The sequence below is a fragment of the Myodes glareolus genome, chromosome 7 (assembly GCF_982192425.1).
Source record: "Myodes glareolus chromosome 7, mMyoGla1.1, whole genome shotgun sequence".
NCBI classification, from domain to species: domain Eukaryota; kingdom Metazoa; phylum Chordata; class Mammalia; order Rodentia; family Cricetidae; genus Myodes; species Myodes glareolus.
Window position 1 is genome coordinate 59,065,490 of NC_142032.1, and position 8,697 is coordinate 59,074,186.

Here is an 8,697-nt window from a genome sequence, read left to right on the forward strand (position 1 = left end):
CCATGCAATGAATGAATGAACCTTAGACTCTCCTATGAGGATGGTTGATCCTATTGGCACCCAGCTGTCAGGGTGAGACCACCAGGATCAGCTGGCAGCTACATGGCAGTGAGTAGTAAGTCAGAGGACATGGCTTTGGTCTTGGGGTGTCAACAGTCCTCAGTTTAACTTTTCTCTCCTTCCTAGAGTGTTGTTGTGAGGCCCCATGATGAGCTCAGCCTCTTCTCTGAGCAACTTTGAACCCCATACACCTTCCATGTGCCCAAACATGCCCTGTACATACCCACATGTGGCCACACACAATGCTCAGGGGTGTCACAGGAACCTCTAACTGTGATAGCATGTAACTTCCTGCTGGGGTGTGAGGAGCGATGGACTCGTATGGAAAAAAGTCAACTTACATTAAAGCTGAAAAGTTGCCTGGCTTGGTGACACACACCTTTAATTCCAGAACTTGGGAGGCAAAGACAAGTGGATCTCTTCAAGGCTGACCTGCTCCTCACAGTGAGTTCCAGGGACCTTGTGAGACCTAATCTAAGAAAGATGATAGATAGATGATAGGTAGATAGATAGATAGATAGATAGATAGATAGATAGATAGATAGATAGACAGACAGATAGACAGATAGATAGATAAAAGCAAACCAAACCTGCAGAAGGTTCCAGCATTGTGGGAACAAACTGTGTCGCATCCTCACCAGGATCTGAAGTGATTCCACAGAGCCTTCAGCATTGGAGCTGGGCTGGAGCTTCCCCGACCTGAGCTTATGCAGTGCACATACGGGATCTTCTCTGCACTGCCATCCCAAAAGCCATGCTGCCACACAGATACCAGCTGGACCCTGGATGTGGGTGGAGGAGCTCTCAGCAGGCCAGGTGCACCAATCCTGCTTCGACCGGGGTCACCATATCTCTAGAACTCCACCGTTGAACAGGTCACTGCCATCCCTCCTTGTGACCGGGGAGACTATATCATCATTTACTATTCCATTCTCATGTCCATTCCTCCCTGTCATTTCTACTTTTCCCCATCACGGCAAAGCCAGCTGGATGCGGGACAGTGTCTAGTCTCCAATCATCAATAGAAAAAAAAAAGAAATCCCTCCTCAGAAGCATTGCATCCCACTCGCGAGAAATCTGTGGTTCACCTCTGTGTGTAGTAGATATTCGAGATGCATGATCTGGGATGCCAGTGATGCCCCCGCTGCTGTGGCACAAGGGATGCTGCTGGGGATGTTGGTGAGGATTCTGAAGATGCTGCTAGAGTTAATGGACAGGATGCTGGGGGTGCTAGGGAGGCCAGTGGAGAAGCTGGAGGTGGTGAAATAGCAGCAGGTGGGGAATAGTTGACCAGTATACAGTGGCTTCTCAATAAATGAGTTCCCTCTATCTCTCTATCTATATATGAAGACGCTTCCATCCTCGTCAAACATGATACTGAGAAATAGCTAAACTCACTGGAAAGAACCATCCCTGAAGGGCTTCGCAAAGATACTGTGTGACAAAGAGTCAGGCCACAGACCTGAGTCCCTTCTGCTACTGCTATAGAACATCAGTTGGACCTCAGTTCCCCATGCCTGATAAATAAATGGTCATGGGGTCTCATGTGCCACTAACTGTTAGGGAATCAGCAAGGTGGGTTGACAGGAAGACCCCAAGTAGATGCTCAACACATCCAATTTTAGAACTTCTCCAGTGGTCCTGCTGGGAGGCCAGAGCCCAGCTAAGCCACATACCTTACCTTCCTCATGCCATGGAGGGTCTGTGTGTGGCTGTCCAGGTCACCCACGGTCTCTCGTCCTGACCGCTGCCTGCACTGGGAGGACCCAGCACTCAGAGGGCAGGGATGGCTAAGACATACAGAAACACACTGGCTGTTCAGGTCTCTGTGCTCTTGGCTCTTTACCTGCCAGACTCAGTCCCAGAGGCCTGCACTGACTGCTAGGGAGATACCCACCCTGCTCTGTCCCGCCAGACACAGACACGATCTGTCTTTGCAGCTTCTCTGTAGCCAAGGGCGTCTGACTGGTTCCCTCACACTGGCCGCAACTAGTTCCCGTGGAGGTGACCCCATCTGGGGTCTCTCTGTCTGGGCACAGTCTGTCTAGACTCAGAGATCCAGAGATGCTGCCTCTGTGTGACTGTTTATTTGTCTTTCCAGAGACTGCAAGGGCTGTGGGCAGCTCTGCCTGGGATCATGGCTGTGAGGGGGTGAACTTTGGTCAGCCAAGGGAAAGACCACACTCAGATCAGCAGGCGAGACCACAGGCTTTGGTCTCTGCCCTGCCCTGCAACCATCCCAGAATGGCTACTTGTTGGGAATTAGGTGTGGGAAGGCTGAATGGCTCTGGGCACATTCCAGGACACCAACCAAGCCTGTTGCTCCCAGGCTCTCCCATTTTCCATCATGGAAAGTCCACCGAGGAGAAGCAGGGTGTCTTGGACATCCCCAAAGTCCTCCACAACTGGCTAATCCAGGAGGGTTGGGGACTGTCAGGACACTTGGATAATAGGACTTGAAGACCCCGGGCTTCATATCTCGTAGGGAATCATCTGGAGAGACAGCCAGTTCCAGGGTCACAGATTCCCAGTTACCATCATGGAGTCTGAAATCGGGCAACAGCTTAGAATAGCAGTGATCTTACGAGTTTGTTTGGAGATTTTTGCAAGGAAGCACAGCCACTCCTATACCCTTGGCCGAAGAATGGTCCTCCTTTATTTGGGAAGGTCGTCCTCTTCCTCTTTAACATAAGCACACAACTTCGATAAGGATGCACATGGAGCAGTGAGGGAGGAAGGGGATACTGCCTAACCAGCCAGATTAGTGGAGTCAACCCTGGCTGTCAGTGGGGGTGACAGATGTCACAGTCTGATCTCCCACCGTCTGTGACTCTTGCCTGCATCTGGGACCCTTTTCTTCCTCATTCAGCCTTGATATGAGGGGACATGTCTAGTCCTATTGTGACTTGATATGCCATATTTAGTTGATGTCCCTAGGAGGCCTTCCTTTTTCTGAAGGGAGATGGAGGAGGAGTGGATCTGGGGCAGAGGGGAAGTGGAAAAGGGACAGGGAGGAGAGGAGGGAAGGGAAGCTGTGGTTGGGATGCAATATAGAAGCGAAAAATAAAAATAAATCTTTAAAAAAGATTTTTTTTGGAAAAAGTTCATGAAAGGAAGGAAGGAAAGAAGGAAGAAGGAAGGGAGGGAGGGAGGAAAAAAGGGAGGGAGGAAAATCGGTGATCACAGGGCAAGCCACTGCCCCAGCAGCAAAAGGATTTGTGATTCCCAGCTAGAGATGGCTTTAGTTATGCGCATCCAAACCATTATCAGGCTCCTTCACACCAAGGACTGCCCATGTCCCCAGAGCTTCCATGGGTGTTCTCCGCAGTGGAGGCATGAGTGTGCTCCTCAGTCCACATTCCCAAGATTCGCCCAGAAGAGCCCAGCACTGGGGTAAGTAGAGCCCAGTGAAGGAATCAGAGAGAAGGGTCTTAGGCTATAGGCAGCAACAACCAGAGGGTCCAGCCAAAGTCCCAGAAGTCCTTGGCCCTCCCCTGAACAACGTGGGTGGATTCACAGCTGCCACAGACAAGACTAGAAGAGTTCTCTAACTACAGGGTCATTGACAGGCAGGACCTTAGGAGACCCCAGGAACCTCAAGGTGGAGAAACTGCTGGGCTGGGGCCAGGTTAAGGGAGCAGCTGCTCTTGATGTGCTAGGGAGGAAGAACAAAGGGTGGGCAGAGGGATGACCACAGGGGACAGTAGAGAAGTCTATGGACGCACCAAGGCGAACACTGGATCCTTCCCTCCAGGTCCCCAGTCCCAGATTCCACACGAGGGAGCAGGGCAGACTGTCCCACAGCACAGTGGCTCCTTTAGGGCCACCCAGAAGAATTCACCCCTAGGATGATTCAGGCTGAGTGAGTTTGGTGCTGATGGGTTGGGCAGATAACAAGTGACCATTCAATAGGGGAAAATTTTTCCCTCCCGGCACTGAGAGAACGTTTTCCCCACCCTTCCCCCTGGACAAGCCTGTAGAAACACCAACCCACAAAGTGAACATTCTGGAGGTGCCCGTCACAGAGGGTAAACCGAGGGCACAACTCACATCAATTTCCCCAAAGCCCCTACGTTTAAAGCAACAGTGGCTGAGGATCCAGGTTTGAGCTCCAGCTCCAGTCACCGCATCCTGGGACCTTCCGTCTGAGGGTGGCTACCCAACCATCTTTCCCCTGACCTCCTGTGCAGGGACAGCTTCAGAGCCTCTTGCTTTTGGCTTTATGTTTCCTCAGCAGGAGCCCTGATGTCAGAGCTGAAGTAGATCTAATTTCATCAGGAAAGGCTCACAGGCTTCCAGGTATGCAGAGAGACTTCTGGAATGCACCAGTGACTCTCTTCTCCCCGTAGAAGGAGGTGGTCTGGGCAGCAATGCCAGGCAACAGGCGGAGCCCAGGACACAACGGCAACACCTGAATCCAAAAGGCAACAGTTCAAGCCCACCAGGCAGACCCCATAGGCAGAAATGCACCTGGACCTTCCAAACACAGGGTCCCCTGCACCACCAGGCCTACTGAGCTGAGGCAATAAAGAGCTAAGGCTGGGAAAACTTGTCTTAGCTGACCTTGGGGGTCACGGCTAGGCACAGAAGCATGACAGCACTGGACAGGACAGGGCTGTCTACACTGCAGTCCACAGACAGTCTCTATCCACTTTCATATGGGCTTGGTCTGAGTGTGTGGCCTAGCTTCTGGGGAAGCTCATATACTCATTCAGCATCTTTCCAAAGAGAAAAGACACCCTCCCCGCAAAAAAAACCCAGGATATAGTGCATTTTTTACATGCATGTGCAGGGAGATGGTTAGCTCATCTCAGGAGGGACCAGCTGTGAGGTTGTGTTTCAGCCATCTGGCAACAGGCAGGCTAAAATATGAAACGACAGAAAGTTCTTTGCAAATGAAAATGACTCGTGCTTGCAAATGGAGATTCAGCCATCTATCCTTCTAGACAATCACCCACCCATCTACCCATCCATCTACCCCTATCCATTCATTCGTCCACCTATCCATCCATCCACCATGCATTCATCCATCCATCCATCCATCCATCCATTCACCCATCTATCCTTCCATCTACCCACCCATCCATTCATCCATCCATCCATCCACCCATCTATCCTTCCATCTACCCACCCACCCATCCATCCATCCATCCAACCATCCACCCACCGAACCATTTACCCATCCAACCATCCTAGCTGTCTATCCACTCATCTGTTTACCAGCCCACTTGTACACATGTGTGAAGCTCACAGAATACGCATGTGTGCTGTATGCAGTGTGACCAGGGAGGCAACTGCACTAAGTCTGCCCACCATCCAAAGCAAACGAGTTCCCTATCATCCATTTGTGTTAACTTGGGTTCAGTGCTCCTGGCTCTGCACTAGCAGCTGACCTGGTGCACGTGTGGTCTCTGCAGCTGTCTTCAGTGTTTGGGTTGTTTGCTTCTGACTCCCTGTCCCCACCCTGAGTCTCCTCTGTCCTCCAATACCCTGTTTCCAGGTTCCGTTTTGCACCCTACTGTCTGTGTTCTTGCAATCTCTGCAGCCCATCACCTACCTGTCCCTGCCATAGGCAGACCACTGTCACTTCCAGTGGGACGGGCAGCCCCTCCTGGAGCTCTCCCACTTCCCTCCTGGCCTCTGGCAGCCCTGGCACTTCCAAGCAGAGAGCTGGCATGCCTCATCCAGGATTGGCCCTTCCACTTTCCTTGCCCTCTTCTTCAACTCTGGTCTCCTTCATCCTCTCAAGGTCCCTATGCACACGCACCAGGTCCCCTCACGTCCCAAGATCTTTGCATGTAATTTTCCAGCCTGAAGGTTCCCTTCTTTCCCCACCTCTCAACTTGTGTCTTGTGGTAGCTGGGGTGTACATGGGAGGCTGGGGACAAGGACAGTGGCATGATGACTCTGCCTGGTGCACAGTAGGTGCTGAGCAATGCCTGGGCCAGTGCAGTGGTCTTTGCACTCTGGGATTCCATTCATCACTCATGGAATGGACCAGAAAAGGATCTACCCCTGGGTAGATCTGTGTGAACAGCACAGATCAGTTCAGCTCTGCGTCCCCATGGCAGCTGTGAGAAGCGCCGGCTGACAATGCAATGGCTCTTTCCTGAGTGTGCTTTGCCTTATTCCTGTATTTTCCTGGTGAAGTTCCTCTTGCTGGACACTGATGAGGGGTTCCTGATTCCAGGGGAAATTCCAAAGAGACTAGAGCATACATAATCTTTATGACAAAGGACAAAAATGGGGAGGGACAGGCATCGCCTGTCACCCTAGCCCTTGGGAGGCAAGAGAGTCAAGCTGAGCCTAGGTCGTACCTTTACTTGGCTGTGGATGTGACTGAGTTGGGACAGTGCTTACCTAGCACGCGGAGGTCTGGATTCCCACCCCAGCCCTGCACAGAACTAGGCATGATGGCGCAGGCCTGTCATCCCAACTCTTGGAAAGTAGAAACATGAGGATCAGGAGTTCAAAGTCATTCTCCTCTTCAAAATAACTCTGAGGCCACCCTGAACTATATGAGACTTTCTCAAAAACAAACATTCCATCTTTGTAAGTTCGAGGCCAGCCTGGTCTACAGAGCGAGTTCTAGGACAGCTAGGGCCACCCAATGAAACCCTGTCTTGAAAAACCCAAACCAAACAAAATCCAAAACAAAACCGAACCCCAAACCCAAACAAAGTAAAAGACAGATGGCCAGTACAGAGAGATGGGCAGTTTGAGGACAGTGGCTTTTCAGACATGGTGGCATTGCTGAAACATTCATTCCACCCATGGGAACAAAGACCTACAGGCGCAGGTCACATGCAGTGACTGGCATGTGGCAGGATCTTTCAACAATTGGGACCGGGTCAACTGTGTGTTCTTACCTGGAGAGGAACAGCCCCTCGGTCTGCAGTCTGTGTGAAATTCAGCTGCCAAGAGATAATGGATCCAAGTGAGGTCTAGGAAGAAACCGAAGGGTGACAGTCACCACACAGGTGGCTAAGGGGTGACGGTTTCCTGTGAGTATTTGAACAGATGGAACCAAAGGCCTGGGACATGTTAGGCAAAGTTGTCTACTTCTGAGCCTCATCCCACTGTTGACTTTTTATTTAGGGACAGGATCTCACTAAGTTGCCCATGTTGGCCTTGAATTAGTGATTCTCCTGCCTCAGTCTCTCCCACAACTGGGATGACAGGCCTGGGCCACCAGGCCCACTGGCAATTCTTTCTTAAATAGTGCACAGGATGTGCTGAGGACCACAGGGAATGTTAATAACGTCCCCTTTCCAGAACCGTGAAGAATCCCAGGCCTGAGATGACTTCAGTGGGGAAAGCAGGGACACAGCCTGGGAACAGGGCCTGCAGCCAGGCAAACACGAGACACACACCGTCTCAGAGGGTCCCCCTCATGTCAGTCATCTTTTAAACACGCCACTGTGACAGATGTGGCCTGTTCATTAGGGAGGTCATTGTGCTCGGCGATGAACGTTTGAAGAGGTGCCGATCTTACAAGTTGGTCATGAGGAAAATGGACTGAGCGCATGGGGAGTTACTGTATGACAGTCCCCGGGGTGGCTAAAGCAGAAGCAAAAGGCAGTGCTGGAGGGAAGCAGCGTGTCTGACACATGCACACAGTGCTGACGGCGTGTGACTTGCTACAAACCTTAAGACATGGGGCTGAGGACACAGTTGTTCAGTTAACAAAACGTAAACATGGGAACTTGAGTTTGGTCCCAGAAACCTGCGTGAAAAGCCAGGCACAGCAGCCTGCACTTGAGATGCCAGCGCTCGAGAGGCAGGGACAAGTGGGATCCTGGGGCTATCTGGATAACCAGGATATCTTAGTGACAAGCTCCAGGCCAGTGAGAGGCCCAGCCTCAAAGCACAAGGTGGATAATATCTGAGGAACAATGCCATAGTTCGTCTATGGCCTCTCCTTCGTGTACATGCCCGTGCACACACTTACCTCTATGACATGCTTTTGCAGGCTCTGCTCAACTTAGGCACATGATCACCCAGACCCAGTAGTTTATTTGGACATATTCCTGCAGAAAATCTATATTCATCTTTATTCAAAGACGCACACTAAGTTGCTTCTGGTGGCATTATATACAGCAACCCCACCACTGGAAGCCACTCCAATGCCCATCATCAACAGAGCTGGCATAAGCCGAAGGATGTGTGCACCACGGAACTTTTTGTTTGTTTGTTTTGTTTTAGATTTCTTGGGGGAAGGATCTCGCTATGTAACCCTTGGCTGGCCTGGAAGTCTCTATGCAGACCAAGCTAGCCTTGAATCCACAGAGATCTGTCTGCCTCTCGGAGTCTGACATTAAAGGAGCGATCTACCACACCTAGGTGAACCATGGGATATTATGCATCAGAGAAAGCTACGTGAAACAAGATGGTAGAACCCGACTCATTTGGTAAGAGCAGGAGCTGCCTGTTGGCCAGCTTGGTAAATCCTGAAGGAATAGTTCGTCAATGTTCTGGGCTGGCCATGGTCTGAAAGCTACAAGTGGCACACTTTGGATTTAATCTACATCACTCATGTTTGCTCAGGCACTTTCCAAAGTCTAGACAGTCAGCAGAGCCGCCTGTCCATGCTTGGCAGCTCCTATGGTGGAAGTACTCTGGAGGGGGCTGTCTCCA

General features: G+C 51.0%; 1 long non-coding RNA gene across 1 annotated transcript; it reads right to left on the reverse strand.

The window, feature by feature from the left end:
• Nucleotides 1-2,688: 2,688 nt before the first annotated feature.
• On the reverse strand, nt 2,689-7,006 carry LOC146893529 (uncharacterized). Its single transcript, XR_015003156.1, has 2 exons — nt 6,930-7,006; nt 2,689-4,471 (listed from the first exon to the last, which is right to left on the reverse strand). It is a non-coding gene; the product is annotated as an uncharacterized LOC146893529 (long non-coding RNA).
• Nucleotides 7,007-8,697: the final 1,691 nt, after the last annotated feature.